We start from the raw sequence: 20,269 nt of genomic DNA, 5'->3' as shown, positions 1-20,269 counted from the left end.
CGAGGAGACTTGGAAGTGAGTCATTGAACTGAGGATGACTTAGTGCTATCTCTGCAGTCAGTGCTGAGGGGCAATGTCTTTTCCTTCCTGTTAGTTATTAGAAGGGGACAGAAATTGCCAAGTTTAGAAGGGGAAGAAATTTACAAAGTTTTCTGAGTGTGTTAAGAGACAAAGATAACACCTCTGTGAGATTTTTTTTTTTTTTTTTTTTTTTTTTTTTTTTTGCGGTACGCGTGCCTCTCACTGTTGTGGCCTCTCCTGTTACGGAGCACACGCTCCGGACGTGCAGGCTCAGCGGCCATGGCTCATGGGCCCAGCCGCTCCGTGGCATGTGGGATCTTCCCGGAACCGGGGTACGAACCCGTGTCCCCTGCATCGGCAGGCGGACTCTCAACCACTGCGCCACCAGCGAAGCCCTTTGTGTGTGCATTTTTGAAGAGTAAAGAATTTTCCTGAATCTCGGCCCATTCTATAAACTCAGAAGAAATTAACGGCTGATGCCTACATTTTACCCCAGGCAAAAACATCCTTCATATACAAACTGTGGATTCACTGCAGCCTTAGATGTATCACTAGCCTGAGGCTAAAACTCTTCCTGTTTGAAAGAAACAGACCCTATCTGGGTCACAGCATTAGTGAAGGGTGAGCTGGCCTCGCCCAATTTCTTCAGATCGCTGAACAGAGGGAGAAAAAAAAGAATCAAACAGAGCTTGTCAGGTGAGTTTCAGGAGGGGCTCTGATATCTTTTAGTATAGGAAAACATCAAGATGTAACTACACAGAAAGGTAGAAATAAAAGCTAGATTTTAGTGACAGCAGCATCGGTTTTAAACAAGTTTTTGAGCTTGTTTAAGAAATATGAATATTCGTTTCGCTGTATCTCGTGTACTGTCAGTGATGACTTTTCAGGGACCTCAGAGATTTAATGGAAAAGTGAAGTGATAAGCACGTGATTAAGCCATCAGACCCTGCAGCCATTAGCTAAATGGAAAACCCAGCTTTCCCCTCAGCCCCGTCTCTATGGCCCCTGAGCCCACCTCGACTTGAGGTACTGATTTCTTTACAATGCTCTTTCTCTCTTTCCTCTCTTTCAGTCTTTCTCTCTGGTGTCTTCTTTACTGAGTTTTTCTATCCTGAAGCTCTCCCAGTCCAATCTCTATGGTGCTCCCTTGTAAAGTCATTTTTAACATTTGGTAGGTTTAATTGCTGGAATAATTATGCCCTTCCCTTAACGGATGTGATGGGGTGTGGAGTGGAATGAACAAGTGAATATCTGTTTATGGCACTTGAAGAGTGATAAACAGATTTACATCAAGCAAGCCGCATAGTCTGAACTGACATGTAAGATGCCCCTGGGGAGTGACTGATTTTTGCTTTTTTATTTTTTTCATTTGAAGTACCTGTCGTTTCTTTTCATTTCATATTTCTTCAGAGGCAATCAAGACATGTTAGTGAATATAAAATGCACAAGTCAAACGTTTCTTTAAAAAGTAACTGCTTTGAAACAATGCAGCCTGTAGAAGTCGGATATATTTTCTAACCTTATGAGAAACACTTGCTATTGTGAAAGCCTTATTATGTAAGCCCATCTGCATATGCAATGGTAAATAATTCCTTAATACCATCGGTTGGTTATGAAATAGTCTTACAGGTTGAAAAATAAATTATACCTTCTGTTAAAAGTATATATTTCTCTCCTTTCTTACTTATGGTTCCTGTAGCTCAAAATCCATGATGGTCTGTGAAGTCTCCTGCATATGTTAGTTTGGTTTTTCCGGTGAACCTCTGTTAGATTACCTTGTGGTTCTTAAGCCTCTTTCAGTTCGTTCTTGTCTCATTTTCTCTTTCTCTCTCCCAGAAAAATCATTTGGAAAATTTATCGCTAGTCAACATGTGTTGACTGTTTCCCATTATAGGCTCTTTGTGGTTTGGAATGTGGGGAGATATGAATTAAGCAGTGGGAGAGGTAGCCTGTGGAATGGACCAGGCTGACCTGGTTGAGCACGTTGATGTAACCAGATCCATCATCTTATCACCCTCTCTCTCCGCTTCCCCCCATCTGCCTGCCTCCTCCCACTGTCCCCAATACTTCAGACAAAGGCAGTAGAAAGAGCATGAGCATTGGCATCAGACAGACCTGTCTTTGAATCCTGCCAACTCCTAAGCTGTGTGACTGGTCAGGCACTTGGTCCTGTAGGTCAGGGTTTTGTTAGCTGGAACATGAGCTGGGTTACCATATGCCCCGCCTTGCCTGGCCAATCTTGGCTTATGCTTTGTGTCCTGGAATCCTTATTAATAACATCTCCTGGACTTTCCTGGTGGTGCAGTGGTTAAGAATCTGCCTGCCAATGCAGGAGACACAGGTTCGATCTGGTCCGGGAAGATCCCACATGCCGCAGAGGAACTAAGCCAGTGTGCCACAACTACTGAGCCCGCGAGCCATAGCTACTGAAGCCCACCTGCCCTAGAGCCCGAGCTCTGCAACAAGAGAAGCCACTGCAATGAGTAGCCCGAGCACCTCAACGAAGAGTAGCCCCCGCTCACCACAGCTAGAGAAAGCCTGTGTGCAGCAATGAAGACCCAACGCAGCCAAAAAATAAAATTTTTTTTAAAAAAGTCTCCTTTCACTACCTCAAGTGCCCTGAGTAGATTATATGGTGACCGTAAAAATGAGGATAACTGTTATCTTCTGTTGTTGTGGTGAGGATGGCATTACAACCGTCTACTGTAGTGTCTGGCACATAGATTCTCGAGATGGTACCTTTCATTATTAGTAGTAATTATTTGAAAGGATGCTCCACCTGATCTAAGTGGTTTACTTGATGTGGTGAGTCTGGACACGAGCTTAGAACTGAACATTTCATTTTCGTTTTCTACTATAGAATTCATTTAGGTTTTATGCTTTGTTTTAGAAATAGAATTAACTCCCACCTAGGTTTTTTAGGCTCTCAATTAAATGTAGGGCTCACCAAATAAATTTACCAATGTCAGAAGCAGTAATGATGACTTTAGGTTGGAAAAGAGAAGAGAAGTTAGGCACAATTTATTTCATTTTTAACAGGAAAACAGTGCTGTTTAAAACAAAAAATAAAGCATTCCAGGGAAGGGTAGAATTAATCATAGGCACAGATTGCTTTCTCAAAAGTACTTCTCTTGAATGAGCTCTTTGGGTAGAGGTTGAGAGTTGAATAGCCTGGTAACAAAATTCAGAGGGCAGAAGTCCTTGGAAAGATGGGTGGGGTGTCTCAGTAGGGGTCCAAGTGATGCACAAGGTAAAAACCACATATACAAGAAGTTCTCTATTGGAAATGGCAGAGGGATTTATGGGGAAAAGATTGTTAGGAAGAAAACCAAGGGTTGGCCCTGTGTGTGTCTTTTCTGGAGTCATGAACCAGCTGCCAGACATATTAACTGCACACACTGTTATGTTCCAGACCCTGAACGAGGCCGTGGTAAGGTGGGGATGTGACACACGGTTCCTGCCTCGAGGAGCACAGACTACAGAGAAGGAGAGACGCATGAACAGCAGCAGTCCTCTGTACTGTGGTAAAGATGTGCTTGGTGGCTAGACTGGTTAACTGCTGCAACAAACAGCCCCAAAGCCCTCAGTGACTCACCACACAGACATTGTTTCCCTCTTCTGTTAGAGTAATGAGGTGTTGGGAAGGCAGTCCTCACACGGCTCCAGTGATCTCCATGGCCTTCGAGCTCTCTTCCAGATCCTCTGCATCCAGTCCTCAGATAGAGGAAAGAGGACACTGAAGTGATGCACAGGAAGACTTTCTGGGCCGGGTTTGGAAGTGGTGCACACAGCCATTTGTCATAGCTTAGTCACATTGGCCCATGTAATGCCGTGGCCAGGCAGCCACTTTCTGGCAACAATTCTACACTATGGAAGAGGAACTTTAGTCTTTGATGAACAGCCCCCTGTTTCTGGGACTTATGCATGGAGAAGGAGTGTAGTGGGAGCTTAGAAGCAAGAGAAACCCAAGTGTGTGCAGGGGGTCAGGGGGAGGGAAGGGAAATGATAGCAAAAACCTCTCAGGAGATTAACATTTAAACAGTTTTGGAAGAGAAATAGGATTTAAGTCATAAAGAACAGTGGGGGAAGGACAGTTTAAATAGAAGAAACAGCATGTGCAAAAGCACTGGGGCACTCATTCATTCATTCATCTAACGAATCTTTATAAAAGCGCCTTTGAGGTGCAGGAATCATTCCAAATGCTGGGATGGCGCTATATAAAAGACAGACAAGTTTCCCACTCTCATGACCCTATATTCTAGTGAAGGGAGACAAACCATAAATAAACAAGCCAGTAAGTACACAACTCAGAACATCAAAGAGCGTGTTGTGTGGGGGAACCGCATTTCTTCAAGTCGGGTTGGGGCAAATGGCACATGGTGAAGGTGGAGGTGAAGGCAGAGAGAAATGATGAGACTAGAGAAGACAGACAAGGCAGCCAGGAAAGGGCCTTTCATGCATTAAGGGGCATCAGGCAGAGGAGACAGGCTCACCTTTGACTCGTGGCAAGGTCTGGGGCGGGCTTGTGGCTGCAGGGAGGCCAATTACAAGGCTGTTGGAATAAATGCGGTATGATATAACGAGGCGTTGGTGGAAACGAGAGCTACGAAGGCGGTACAGTATGTAGCAGGGGTCCCCAACTCCCGGGCCACAGACTGCTATCGGTCCGTGGGCTATGAGGAACCCCACCGCACTGCAGGAGGTGAGTGGCGGGCGAGTGAGCGAAGCTTCATCTGCGTTTACAGCCGCTCCCCATTGCTCACATTACCGCCTGAGTACCGCCTCCTGTCAGCATTATGGTGAGTTGTATAGTTATTTCATTATATATTACACTGTAATAATAATAGAAATAAAGTGCGCAGTAAATGTAATGCGCTTGAATCATCCCGAAACCATCGCCCCCTCCCACCCAGTCCATGGAAAAAGTGTCTTCCACGAAGCCGGCCCCTCGTGCCAAAAAGGTTGGGGACTGAAGGTATATAGAGTAGGCAGTGGCGTCACAAGGACTAAAGAAACAGAGAGTCCAAGAATGACCCCTTGTCCCCTCCTCCCAGGTTTCAGGCAGAAAACAGGCTGCATGTGTTTCACTGACTTCAGTCCAGTCATTCTAGTTTGTGAACACTTTTTTTTCATATTTATTTATTTATTTTTAGGTTAGTTTCTGATTTATAACAAAGTGAATCAGTTATGCATATACATATGTTCCCATATCTCTTCCCTCTTGCGTCTCCCTCCTTCCCACCCTCCCTATCCCACGCCTCTAGGTGGTCACAAAGCACCGAGCTGATCTCCCTGTGCTATGCGGCTGCTCCCACTAGCTATCTACCTTATGTTTGGTAGTGTATATATGTCCATGCCACTCTATCACTTTGTCACAGCTTACCCTTCCCCTCCCCATATCCTCAAGTCCATTCTCTAGCAGGTCTGTGTCTTTATTCCTGTTTCACCCCTAGGTTCTTCATGACATTTTTTTTTCTTAAATTCCATATATATGTGTTAGCATATGGTATTTGTCTTTCTCTTTCTGACTTACTTCACTCTGTATGACAAACTCTAGGCCCATCCACCTCACTACAAATAACTCAATTTCGTTTCTTTTCATGGCTGAATAATATTCCATTGTATATATGTGCCACATCTTCTTTATCCATTCATCCGATGATGGACACTTAGGTTGTTTCCATCTCCTGGCCATTGTAAATAGATCTGCAATGAACATTTTGGTACATGACTCTTTTTGAATTTTGGTTTTCTCAGGGTATATGCCCAGTAGTGGGATTGCTGGGTTGGTCATACGGTTCTATTTGTAGTTTTTTAAGGAACGTCCATACTGTTCTCCATAGTGGCTGTACCAATTCACATTCCCACCAGCAGTGCAAGAGTGTTCCCTTTTCTCCACATCCTCTCCAGCATTTATTGTTTCTAGATTTTTTGATGATGGCCATTCTGACCGGTGTAAGATGATATCTCATTGTAGTTTTGATTTGCATTTCTCTAATGATTAATGATGTTGAGCATTCTTTCATGTGTTTGTTGGCAATCTGTATATCTTCTTTGGAGAAATATCTATTTAGGTCTTCTGCCCATTTGCAGATTGGGTTGTTTGTTTTTTTGTTATTGAGCTGCATGAGCTGCTTGTAAATTTTGGAGACTAATCCTTTGTCAGTGCTTCATTTGCAAATATTTTCTCCCATTCTGAGGGTTGTCTTTTGGTCTTGTTTATGGTCTCCTTTGCTGTGCAAAAGCTTTGAAGTTTCATTAGGTCCCATTTGTTTATTTTTGTTTTTATTTCCATTTCTCTAGGAGGTGGGTCAAAAAGGATCTTGCTGTGATTTATGTCAGTGGGGTTTATTCCAGGAATGCAAGGATTCTTCAATATATGCAAATCAATCAATGTGATACACCATATTAACAAATTGAAGGAGAAAAACCATATGGTCATCTCAATAGATGCAGAGAAAGCTTTCAACAAAATTCAACACCCATTTGTGATAAAAACCCTGCAGAAAGTAGGCATAGAGGGAACTTTCCTCAACATAATAAAGGCCATATATGACAAACCCACAGCCAACATCATCCTCAATGGTGAAAAGCTGAAAGCATTTCCACTAAGATCAGGAACAAGACAAGGTTGCCCACTCTCACCACTCTTATTCAACATAGTTTTGGAAGTTCTAGCCACAGCAGTCAGAGAAGAAAAGGAAATAAAAGGAATCCAAATCGGAAAAGAAGTAAAGCTGTCACTGTTTGCCGATGACATGATACTATACATAGAGAATCCTAAAGATGCTACCAGAAAACTACTAGAGCTAATCAATGAATTTGGTAAAGTAGCAGGATACAAAATTAATGCACAGAAATCTCTGGCATTCCTATTCACTAATGATGAAAAATCTGAAAGTGAAATCAAGAAAACACTCCCATTGACCATTGCAACAAAAAGAATAAAATATCTAGGAATAAACCTACCTACGGAGACAAAAGACCTGTATGCAGAAAATTATAAGACATTGATGAAAGAAATTAAAGATGATAGAAATAGATGGAGAGATATACCATGTTCTTGGATTGGAAGAATCAACATTGTGAAAATGACTCTACTACCCAAAGCAATCTACAGATTCAATGCAATCCCTATCAAACTACCACTGGCATTTTTCACAGAACTAGAACAAAAAATTTCACAATTTGTATGGAAACACAAAAGACCCCGAATAGCCAAAGCAATCTTGAGAACGAAAAATGGAGCTGGAGAAATCAGGCTCCCTGACTTCAGACTATACTACAAAGCTACAGTAATCAAGACAGTATGGTAGTGGCACAAAAACAGAAATATAGATCAATGGAACAGGATAGAAAGCTCAGAGGTAAACCCACGCACATATGGTCACCTTATCTTTGATAAAGGAGGCAGGAACATACAGTGGAGAAAAGACAGCCTCTTCAATAAGTGGTGCTGGGAAAACTGGACAGCTACATGTAAAAGTATGAGGTTAGAACACTCCCTAACACCATACACAAAAATAAGCTCAAAATGGATTAAAGACCTAAATGTAAGGCCAGAAACTATCAAACTCTTAGAGGAAAACATAGGCAGAACACTCTATGACATAAATCACAGCAAGATCCTTTTTGACCCACTTCCTAGTGAACACTTTTAAAAAATATATTTGTACAATGTCACAGAAAAGTTGAAAAATTTGACTCTGTTCTTTTATTAGACAGTGGTGGCTACAAATTATTTACTTAACACTATTTGTTTTATACATGTTGGCTTAACTATTTCCATTTCTGGTCCAGGTATTACCTGTTGTGAGGAGTATGTCTCCAGGGAAGGGTAGGCTTAATGGCACTGTTGTGAGATGGGGTGTCCACAGGGTCTGTTCCCAGTAGGGTGGGCCCCCCACTGGGGGGCATCATTGGACTGTGTCTGCCCAGCATGACAGTTGAAAGGGGGAAAACACATTTGAATATATGCTGATGTAAATATAAACAGTCCACTAGATTATAGAATTCTGTAGTCACGTGTTGTATATGAGGGTTTTTGGAGCTTGGTAGAGGTCAGCTGTGCACCATGCAGGCTGGTCCATAGGGATCCAGACAGTGAAGAGAAATCACTGAGAAAAGACTGGCTTGTGTGAGTTCCTTATAATAGAAACCTCCCACTTCTCACAGCCTGACAGATACTTACTACACTCCTCTAATATGTCACTGTGTTAGGTGGCTGGGAAGGCAGTAGATTAAGTTTCAGCAGAGCAAACTTTGGAATCAGACTTGGGTTTAAGGCAGCGGGGTGCGGGAAGCAGCCTGAACAGGCTCCCAAGAGCCGATAGCGAAATATGCAGGAACTTTGCAAGGTGCGTGGTAAACCATTGGTAGCTTGAAATCAGCCACGGAATATTTACACTGTGGAAATTGACAAGTGCTACAGATCAGGCCTTTATTTATTTGTTCATTTATTTTTGCCCAGTGAGCTGGTTTACCAGCACGCCACTGGAGGTCGGCAGCTACTTACTAGCTATGTGACTTCCGGTGAAAAATGTAACATTTTCTAGCTTCATTTCCTCATCTGTAAAATGGTGATTCAGTTCAATGCTGTTCACCCCATAGCCTTATCTAGAGAGTTAAATGAAATAATGGATGGAGAGCACTTTGTATGAGCCAATTCCGTATTAAGAGCTCAAACCATGGTTACTATTATTGTTGTTGTTGGATGCTGTTAGATAACAGTATCTACATATACTGAGGACACAGACTGATTTGCTTGCACAGTAGGTGTTATTATCTCCATATTAAAGGTCAGGAAACTGAGGTTCAATGAAGTCAAGTTACTTGCTTGAGATTATAAACCTAGTAACTGGTGGAAGTAAAAGCTGCTGGATAGCAGAGCCCATGTACTTTGCAGAAAGTACAGACTCCATCCTGCATCTGTGCTGGTTGCCGGTGGCCTTTAAGGTTGCCTGAACAGGTTACTGGCCCAGAACGGCACAGGGGAGCACCTGGCAGCCTTCTGTGGGCTCACCCGTCTCTGAGACAGGCTGGAACCACAACACCTGCTGCTTTCTTTCCACGTTATCACATTTCACTTTCTTTCGTCCCTCATATGAGACGACCCGACATTCTTCGTGACCAAGCTGGAATTCTAGCTAGCATTTTTGATTTGGAACTAAAATTTAAAAAAATAGCAATGGATAGTTTGGAACTGATTCACTATTCTATTAGAAGTGAACAGATATATTTTGGGGAATAGGAAAGAAAAGAATATTGAGGTGATAAATGCAATTATTATTACACAGAACAGCTTTCCTGAAGACCAGCTCAGCAATCTTTGTATGTTTGTTTTTTTGTGTTTTTTTTTGCGGTACGTGGGCCTCTCACTGTTGTGGCCTCTCCGGTTGCGGAGCACAGGCTCTGGACGCGCAGGCTCAGCGGCCATGGCTCACGGGCCCAGCTGCTCCGCGGCATGTGGGATCCTCCCAGACGGGGGCAAGAACCCGTGTCCCCTGCATTGGCAGGCAGACTCTCAACCACTGCGCCACCAGGGAAGCCCCTTTATATGTTTTTAAATTAACTTACAAAGGATGTGACTAAACATATCTACTTTGTTTGTGTCTGTGGCTCCTGGGGTTTTTAGCATACACTTTTATAGTAACTCTTTGTAATAGAAACACGGCTGTCTTCTAAGACAGATTTAAAATATTTCTCAGAATAAATATGACCATCAACTGGGAAGGAGACTGTTAAACGGTGAGTTTAGTTTCCTAAGGTGCATCATTAGTCGCAACTGTTTTATGTGTAAGAACTTCTCCCTTAGGGAGAAAAATGGAACCCCAGTAGTCAAGGCGGAACACTATGCCTATAACCTTCTGGATTCAAATGATGGGGCTCTAACCCGAATGTAATGAAAATTTCAAAGATGAAGTGCAACTCCCTAGAGCATAGAGGGAGGAAGGAGAGGCATCAGAGAGGATCCCAGGACAAGTCTACTCACTCCAGATATCCTGGAAACGAGACAGATGTGCTGCTGAGGCAGGGGTGCAGAGGCCTTCCCTCTGGGCGGCCCCAGATATCCCTGTGGAAGGAGCTGGGCTCCTACCCCTACGCCCTGGCGAAGGGAAGGGACCAGGAACTCTGGAGACTGACTTGTTTTCTCAGTGAAGCTGAGCAATGCTAGGCAGAGATCAGAAGCCAGAAATAAATGGTCCTTTAAAGTTCAAGGTGTCCAAGAAAGAAAGATCATTTCCCTTCTGCTGTGTGTGTTTATAGAGAAGTGTTATGTTAGATTTGAGTGTGAATTTAACACGAGTGCTATTAATCAATTGCTTATTCCTTTTTTCAGTTGATTTTTGTTTTCTTTTTCCAGTTTTATTGAGATGTAATTGACATACAGCACTGTATAAGTTTAAGGTGTACAGCATTAATGACTTGACTTACATACATCTTGAAATGATTACCACAGTAAGTTTAGTGAACATCCGTCACCTCACCTCATAGATACAAAAGAAAAGGAAAAAATATTTTTTCCTTGTGATGAGAATTCAGGGTTTACTCTCTTAATAACTTTCATATATAACGTACAGCAGTGTTGATTATATTAATCATGTTGCACATTGCATCCCTAGTACTTATTTATCTTATACATTTTGCATATTCATTGATTCAAACTCACACTTCTTGAGTATCTACCGTGTGTCAGAAGCTAGGCTTGATTCTAAGGATCTAAAGCTGAATTAGGCATAATGTTTTATCTTCCAAACTCAAAACCCCAGTGGGAACAGTCATTTAGACAAGTAAATTTAATACAGTGAGATAAGTGCTAATAGATGTATGTACAAAACGCCAGGAGGCACCATGCTAAGACCAGCTCAATGAAGCTGGGGAAGGTTTGTTTCATAGTGGAGGTGATATTTAAATAGATCAAACTTATCTTCCCTTGTCTGTCTCAACTCCAGTGAAAACCAGTAAACATAAACAATATTGACTAGTTCAGTGCTTCTTCTTAGCTATGCAAACCACAGAGGACAATGGAGCAGCTTCCAAACCTGGCACCCTGTAGGTGCCTGTGGGGCTTAACAGAATTTCTGTGACCTTGAAACATATGAAAAAACTCTCAACCACACTCACACACACAAAAACGCAAATTACTTGTCACATTGACAAAAATTCAGGACCCATTCTGTTTGTGAGGCTGTAGGGGAAACAGGTCCTTTTGTGTATTGGTGGTGGGAATGTAAACTGGCACTATGCAGGGGAATGTGGCAATACATTATAGGGTAATAAATTAAAGAAGCATTTATTCTTTGACCAAGCAATTCCACTCCTAGAAATGTATTTTAAGCATAGACCTGCATAAGTGCAAAATTACACATACACAGAATGGTGGTTTTCTTTCTTTCCCCTCCCTCCCTCCCTCCGTTCCCTTGTAATTGTTAAGTACCTATGGGAAGGAACTTTGAAACTATGTAAATATCGTTTCTCAACAAACTTTTGATTAACTAATTAATATCGTGATTCCCTATTTTATTCATGGATTATAATTTGTCCTATCATTACTTACTTTGAGGCCCAAATTGTCCCAGATTGGACTAGTAGGAGCTTCTTTGTCCTTTTTAGATGGTGTCATTATTCTTGGCGTTCTTGCTTGTTTTCTGGCACAAGATGTTCTAATGTTGGACTTTCCCTGACCCAGCCCTGGAACTGGTCACTTCTCCAAGGATCCCTGGTTCCTTTTCGTGGTGAATGGTGTTTAGAAACTAAGATTTATGTGCTAGCTGTGCCCATTCCGGTTGGGGTGTCACTGCTCTCAGGCTCTCTCAGTAGACAGATGGATATATATGTGTGTTTGTGTATATATGTTTACATCTGTATTTATTTCTATGTCTATATTTCAAAAGAGTTCACCTTGATATCTCCAATTCCTATCTAATATCACAGGATTCATTCTAGTTTTCTACTTATTATTTGTAACTCCCTTCTCTGACACTGAGAAACTTGGCTCCCATTTTCCTTAATATAGTCACGTATTTGCTCAATCCACCTGGTGTAACCCACTTCCCATCACTGCCTCTGCCCCTATGCAGATGCTCTCCTCACTCCACCTGTGCTCTGATACTTGCATCAGTTGGAACCACTGCCCAGAGCCCTTAACACCTTGCTAGGGCTCCAGCACCCTGCACCAGGTAGCCCTCCCAGGTGAACCCCTCCTCACCCTGCTTGGGCTCTGATGACCCATGCCCAGCCCCTGCCACCTGTGGATACCCTCCTTACCCAGCTTGGGCTCTGGCCCCCTGTTTTGGGCCATCACAGCAATGCCTACCTTCCTCCATAGCCACTTGCTTTACTCTGACCTGCTAAGAGTTTTAGGACTGAAGAGTTCAGGAAGGCAACGTTGGGAGGAGGAAGCAGAGGAAGAAAAACAGTGGAAGCATTTAAATAATTTTTTTTTAATTACAAGATGGAGGAGACAGGGATGGAATCAAGACTCATGTACATTTTTATTTAATTCTGATTTTTTGACCAAGTGACTCTTTTAATATTCAAAAAGAGAATTCTTAAATTTGAAAATAAATAAATGTAATTATATATCAAACATACCAAGAAAATCAAATTATTTTAAATGCCTTAGAAGACAATATTTTAAAATTTATTTTATTGAAGTATAGTTGATTTACAATGTTGTGTTAATTTCTACTGTATAGCTAAGTGATTCAGTCATATATATATATATATATATGCATTCTTTTTTCATATTCTTTTCCATTACGGTTTATCACAGGATATTGAATATAGTTCCCTGTGCCATTCAGTAGGATCTTGTTTATCCATCCTATATTTAATAGTTTGCGTCTGCTAACCCCAAACTCCCAATCCAACCCTCCCTCACTCTTTCTCCCCCTTGGCGACCACAAGTCTGTTCTCTATGTCTGTGAGTCTGTTTTTGTTTCATAGACAAGTTCATTTGTGTCGTATTTTAGATTTCACATATAAGAGAGATCATATATGTGTCTTTCTCTTTCTGACTTACTTCACTTAGGATGATAATCTTTAGTTTCATCCATGTTGCTGCAAATGGCATTATTTCATTTTTTTTATGGCTGAGTAATATTCCACTGTATATATGTATAACATCTTCTTTTTCTATTCATCTGTCGTTGGACATTTAGGTCATTTCCATCTCTTGGCTATTGTAAATAGTGCTGCAATAAACACTGGAGTGCATGTATCTTTTCAAATTATAGTTTTCTCCAGATATATGCCAAGGAGTGGAACTGCAGGATCATATATAATAGGCAACTCTATTTTTAGTTTTTGAGGAACCTCCATTCTGTTCTCCATAGTGGTTGCACCAATTCACATTCCCACCAGCAGCGTAGGAGGGTTCCCTTCTCTCCACACCCTCTCCAGCATTTGTTGTTTATGGACTTTTTAATGATGGCCATTCTGACTGGTGTGAGGTGGTATCTCATTGTAGCTTTAACTTGCATTTCTCTAACAATTAGCGATGTTGAACATCTTACATGTGCTTACTGGCCATCTGTATGTCTTCTTTGGAGAAATGTCTATTTAAGTCTAGAAGACAATGTTTTAACCTGCTTAGTGGGATATATTCTCAGAACAAAAAATCTCAAATTTAATTCAGGATTTTAAAACAAGTTATAATATTATTTTAATTAAAAAAAAATCATACCAGTTAGCTGATTTATTTATTTATTTTAATAAATCTATTCATTTTATTTATTTATTTTTGGCTGCGTTGGGTCTTCATTGCTGCATGTGGGTTTTCTCTAGTTGTGGTGAGCGGGGCTACTCTTCGTTACTGTGTGTGGGTTTCTCATTGCCGTGGCTTCTCTTGCTGCAGAGCACGGGCTCTAGGCACGTGGGCTTCAGCAGTTGTGGCACACAGTCTCAAGAGTTGTGGCTTGTGGGCTCTAGAGTGCAGGCTCAACAGTCGTGGCGCACGGGCTTAGTTGCTCTGCGGCATGTGGGGTCTTCCCAGACCAGGGCTCGAACCCATGTCCCCTGCATTGGCAGGCAGATTCTTAATCACTGTGCCACCAGTGAAGTCCCTGATATTTTAATTTTGAAACTAATATATATTGCAAGATAAAGCAAATAAGTGATATGTTAATGTTAGCAAGTAAATTTTTAGTATAAGAGAAAAGCAGTGTTAAGTTAAAAATCAAAAAAGTTAAAGACCTCTGTATTGTTAAATTTGAATTGCAAATTTCAATATGAACATATGATTTAAAAATATATACATGTATATTTCCCCCTACCTCTATCCATTGGAAGGACCTAGAAGCATTAACAACTCAGTAGCAGTGAGTATCCCTAACACCCAGATTTTGATCTCTAACCATTATTCCCACTGAAAGGAATCAGGGTTCTTTTAGAGAAATGGCTGATTTTGGGTCAGGGTACAAGGTGAGACTGGGCTACATTTCTGTGCCAATAATTGGTTCTCATTGGCCAGAGATGGGACAATTTGAGCTTCAGAAAGAAAGACTGTAATGGAATAAAACACTGAATAGATACAAATCTGTAAGTCTATAAAATCATGCTCAGAAAAGAGAAAAACAAAGACAAAACAAAACAAACGAAATACCATTTGTCACCTATCCCTTACTCTGAAAAGTGATAATTTAAATAAATAATTATTTACCTTGCCTTTCCAGAAGGAGCAGTTGATGAGATACATCTCCCTTTCTCTCTCTCACTCTTTCTTTCTCTCTCCTATTATCAGCTAATAAATGTTGGATGAATGTTAGAGACAAAAACATCATCACATTGCAACCCCTAATGTAGTAATCGATTGCGGCAAAAATCATCAACAGATGAGAAAGCCATTATATATACAGTGATGGAGAACTGGGTGCTCCAGTGCTGCTGAAGTATTACTCCACAGATTGTCTGAAGATTTAAAAAGAAAAATGGAACTTTACGATGGAGGCATGAAAGTTGTCTCTGGCTTACTGATAATGGGTCAATTAGATATGACGTACTTCGCAACGTGTTGCAATATGATACAGCATCAATAATGATATCTTGCCTAAAATGTTTAACCAGAATGTAATCCAGCCTCTATCTCCGAACTCCAGTTTACACGAAATGCTTGGGTGACTGGAATAAGTTAAATGACACTGCAAATTTAACAGTTGGACAATGTCAGAAAGTAGGCCATTCTGAGGAACAGCTGGCCTGGCCAGAGAAATGGGAGGGGGGCATTTTTCTGGGTTACAAGTGACTTAACAGATATAACAACCAAATATAATGTGGGTTGGATCCTGGTAGGACTAAACTAGGAGTAACATATATTTTTGGAGCAATTGACAAAATTTGAATATGGATCAGGTATTAGAGGATGATAAAGAATTTTAATTAATTTTGTTAGCTGTATAATGATATTGACTTTAAGAAGGAAAATGTTCTTATTTTCGTGGTGTCAATATAATTTCAAAATAATTTCAAATTTATTGAAAACACTTTAACAAAAAGATTGATGAGGCAAACATGGTAAAAATGTTAACAATTATTAGTCTAGGAAATGGGTATGTAGGTGGTAAGTATACCATTCTCTTTTTTTCTTTATGCTTGAATATATTTATAATAAAAAAGTTAAAAATCATTCTGATTCCTAGGTCCCAATCCAGACTTACTGAATGAACATAAGCCCTAGTTGGTATCTGCATTTTTTTCAAGTAGCCTATCTCAGTGAAGGGATGGAGGAATGAATGTCTTCTTCCTATGTATAATCTTTTTTTTAACAAATATTTATCAGGTCCTTACTGTGAGCCAAGCACTTTTCTAGGTGCTGAAGATTCAGCAGTGAACAAAACAGATACAAGGCATCTTAAACCCATGGAGCTTGGCATCCTGCCTTGTCCATAGGTAGGCATCTTTAAAGCAAACAAGCAAACTTAAAAAAAATCATTAACTATAACACAAACACAGAAAACCACATGAAACAGATGCACAGTTTAATGAATTGTTAGGCAGCACACCGTGCCTCCCACAGGCGTTAGGAGTCTTCCATTCCCCCTGCACCCCAGTCACCACCGCCCAGTGAGAAAGCCTCTTACCCCCACAGAGTGTGTTTTAGGATGCTATTAAGAATCAAAGACAAAGTTCAGAACACCGCCCTTAAAATTCTTCTGAGTATGTCTCTACCCCTGCCCCCAAAGTGAGATTTTACATTTTTCCTTTGGTTCAAAAGGTTTTTCATCTCAGTTGTACAGAACAGTACGACTCAGTTATGCATTATTAGACATGCAATTTTCACTTTATAATATCAAGGAAATGGAGCAGCCCTGGGGCAGACTCATTCCTGATTCACAGCTAATTCTGAGAACATAATGTCATAAAGGATCTTCAGAGGCAAACACATAATACTACCATGGTGGGATGAAGAAATTAAAACGTTATTTAAAATAACCTCAGAGCCGGCTTCAAATGAGTGAAGGTAAGGTCTCCAGAGACTGTCTGCAGAGTCATTATGCTTGTAGTGATGTTAAAAGGTGGCCGGAGGCACTGTTTGTTACCTGGGGTGGTCGAATCAAAATGAGAAATAAACTTTTCTCCTTTTTTCCCCCCCTTAACACTCAGAGAACTTTAATCTTCTCCCCGTTTTATACGATTTTGTTTTCTCTCTTTTTTTTTTTTTTGCGGTACGCGGGCCTCTCACCGCTGTGGCCTGTCCCGTGGTGGAGCACAGGCTCCGGACGCGCAGGCTCAGCGGCCACGGCTCATGGGCCCAGCCGCTCCGCGGCATGTGGGATCTTCCCGGACCGGGGCACGAGCCCGTGTCCCCTGCATCGGCAGGCGGACTCTCAACCACTGCGCCACCAGGGGAGCCCTGTTCTCTCTTTTAATTTAGGTCTTCCAGACCCAGAGCTGAAAGAGTGTAAAAGTGGACGATGTGTTCCCTGCCTGTCCTCAGAATGCCCAAATCTTGGTACCAACACAGGGGCTGAAAAGTAAAGATACACGCGTTTCGTTTGGAAGTCTCAAAGCTCTAATACTAGGCGATTTTTAATGCACAGTCATGTGCCGTCTTCACCAGGCTGTTATGTGCATTGAGTAAAATAACAAGAATGCACAGCAGCTCGGGGTACACACCAGGAGTGCAGGAAGGGTGGGGAAAGCAGCTGAGTTGGGGGGCGAGCGTTCCAGACCGGGTAGGAATTGGGCTCCCCTTCCTGCAGCTCTATCTCCTCTCTGGATGGCCTTGGGCCCATCTCCACGTGGTGAAGCCTCTGTCTCTCCACAGGTCAATGTGGGGGAGATACCACTTTCTCCCAGGGATGCTGAGGATTAACGGTGATTCTTACCATTGCCCTAGTGCTCGCTGGGGGCTGCTCTGTTTTGACATCTGTCAACTCATGTGTTCCTCTCAACGTACTGCCCTACTCATGTTATTCATGAGCAGCTAGAAAATGTAGGAGACATACGTTGTTCTTTTTTTTTTTTAAAGGGGCACTTTGCCATTTCCCCTCATCCTCACCCCACCCCATCCTCAGACAAGAGGCATATTGATTGCATACTGGGTCCTCCTTTGATAGTCGGAAACCTCTTTCAAGTCACTTGATCTCTCTAAACCTTAATTTCCTCACATATAAAATGGGGATTAAAATAGTACCTTTCTATCGGGTTGTAGTGAGGATTAAATGAGATAAGGCATTTTTGTTTTTACTGGTGATGACGTCTGGGTTGTTATGGAAGGTCTCATCTGAGGCTCTGCTGCCCACGGGGTGGCCTTTGCTGTGCTGAGAGTTCCCCCACCTCATCCCTCCAGGTGTGAGCGAAGTAGAGAGAGTTTTCTGCAGCTGGGACTAGAGGATGACAGATGTGTCTTTTGGCCTGTGATGGAAACTCCTGCTACAGCCCAGGCTCCCCTCAGCAAGACCTGGGAAATAGCAGAGGGATGGGGAAAGCACAATTGTATTACTTTTCACTATCTATCATCACTTCCTTTCTCTAGTTCATAAATTTCTCCCAGCTATTGCCGCTCAGCGGCTTCCTCGGGGTTTAGAATTTGACACTTCAACTTTTAATGAGGAATGATAGCCACATTTGGCTTTCATTGTTTTTCTCTTGTGCAAAACCTTATATTTGTGTACTTTCTGGAAGAAAAATAGAAGTGTATCATGTTGTCCATCTTGGGCTGGACATTAAATAAAAACAGTCCGATTGAAACTGAATGTCAGAAAAAGTGTTTAGCTTTGGCTGTGGGGTTTCGGATGTGACCTTCCTGGTCCCTGAGGGCTAGGAAGAACTGTGACTCCTCACAGCAAGAGTCCAGGCTGTTTCTTTATGGAAGTCTCTTAAAAGGCCTTGACAAAAGAAATTTTCACATGTTGAGGTACGGGGAAGTCATTCTGGCTTATACGTGAGTTAACTTGAATCTGATGCTAACCAGAACAGTGTGTTTATGGCCTATCAAACATACATTGTACGTCTGCTTTAATTATTAAGGAAAAGGGCACATTGACCAGAAGTAAAGAACGTCCATGTTAAAAATAAAGACATCCATTTGCAGCAACATGGATGGACCTAGAGATTATCATGCTAAGTATGCCAGACAGAGAAAGACAAATATCGTATGATATCGCCTATATGTGAAATCTAAAAGATAAAATGAATGATATAAATGAATTTATATATGACACAGAAATAGACCCATAGACATAAACATAGAAAACATAGACATAGAAAACAAACTTGTGGTTACCAATGGGGAAGGAGGGGGAGGGATAAATTAGGAGCTAGGGACTAACATACACACACTGCTAGGTATAAAATAGATAACCTATTTTATACAGTAGCAAGGACCTACTGTATAGCATAGGGAACTATACTCAATGTTTTGTAATAACCTATAAGGGAAAAGAATCTGAAAAAGAATATGTATGTGTGTGTATATATATAAAACTGAATCACTTTGCTGTACACAGGAAACTAACACAACATTGTGAATCAACTATATTTCAATTAAAAAAATAAAAAATAAGAAAATAAAATTAAAATAAAGACTAAGTTCCTCCCTTCCTGGGATGCAATGCTGGTACTCCTTCGATGATAGGACTCCCTTCCCAGATGCCAAGGCCATACTGACTCACTGTGTACGTGCTGACCTGTTTTTTTGAAACTTTGAAGGAATGTATCCCTGACTTGTTTGATGTTCTTTGTTCTGACAAGATATAAAACTGCTGAAAACCATGCTTCTCTGGAGCAGTTCCTCAGCGTTATCTGAGAGGCTGTCTTCTGGGCTATAGTCCTCAGTTTGATTCAAATAAAACCCTTTTTTTTCCTATTATAGATTGTTTATTGATTATTTTCACTGACAGCCTATTGCATCAAAAAGCCATTTGGTTCTGTTCACAGGTTGAATGCTGCCTTCATTTTGCTTCTCTTCTGGGTTCTCATTTGAATGTAGGGTATGTGCCCAAGGACTAGAGGGACTCAGGCTGCTCTGAGACCCTCATCTCCCCTGAATGTCTTCTTTGCCCACTTACCTAAATTTCTGTCACCAGCCATGACCCCTAGAAGGCTACTGATGTACTGTTACATGGGAGGTGTTCTGTTCCAGGGTCTCAGTTTCCTTCCTTGGAGAGCATCGTGGGCACTGGCTGCCAGATTCCTCTGACTCCTCCCTCCAGGCTCCCAGGCTCTACCCCTGTGGCCTTAGCACTCTCCTTTGACCACTTACCCCCAATTCTCCTCTCCCCCCGCAGCTGTATTTCATCCACAGGCCATTTACTGTTGAGTCTGCCAACTTTATATTCTCCTGGGAAAAGTACATATACTTCTCTCTTTGTAAAATACATTTTATAGATTAATTTCTTCCTCTTTCTTTGTAAGATTCCTTGGCACGTGAAATGTGTTGCAAAGTACAAGGTTTTTGATCTCCCTTCTGTCTCAAGGAATTAAGATTCCCACAAGACTGCAGGTATTTTTCCCCAAGCTATGCTTTGGCAAAAACAAGTGGACAAACAAAACAAAAAAAGCACCCTCCTCAGTTAGCTGCGTGATGTATTAGCAATTCTCACCGAAAATGAGACACAAAAATTTCTTCCCCTTTCTTACAAATATGACTTTAAAATCACTTTGAAACTGCTCTTCTCTTTCTTCAGGTGAGATTAGAGTAAGTGTCTTAAAATCTATTTGTACATTTCTGATTACTTGTACCTCAGGTGTTTATGTATATGCCCATATGACCCAATATGTGTATAACTAATACGTTTAATTGGGC

General features: G+C 41.4%; 1 protein-coding gene across 4 annotated transcripts in view; it reads left to right on the top strand.

The window, feature by feature from the left end:
- RPAP3 (RNA polymerase II associated protein 3) overlaps positions 1 to 20,269 on the top strand; it is a 102,666-nt gene that overhangs the window by 65,478 nt on the left and 16,919 nt on the right. For 3 of the 4 annotated variants that reach the window (XR_016394914.1, XR_016394912.1, XR_016394915.1), the window contains one exon: positions 3,434 to 3,545. The exons of the other annotated variant lie outside the window; for it this stretch is intronic. The gene's annotated coding sequence lies outside the window, so the exon portion shown is untranslated. The remainder of the gene's footprint in view (positions 1 to 3,433; positions 3,546 to 20,269) is intronic. 4 annotated transcript variants of the gene reach the window in all.

This window comes from Delphinapterus leucas, chromosome 11 (genome assembly GCF_059928025.1).
Source record: "Delphinapterus leucas isolate spDelLeu-1000000601 "Yukka" chromosome 11, BTC_Dleu_Yukka2, whole genome shotgun sequence".
Lineage (NCBI taxonomy): Eukaryota > Metazoa > Chordata > Mammalia > Artiodactyla > Monodontidae > Delphinapterus > Delphinapterus leucas.
The sequence above is the reverse complement of the archived record's forward strand: the minus strand, read 5'-3'. Positions and strand labels throughout refer to the sequence as shown.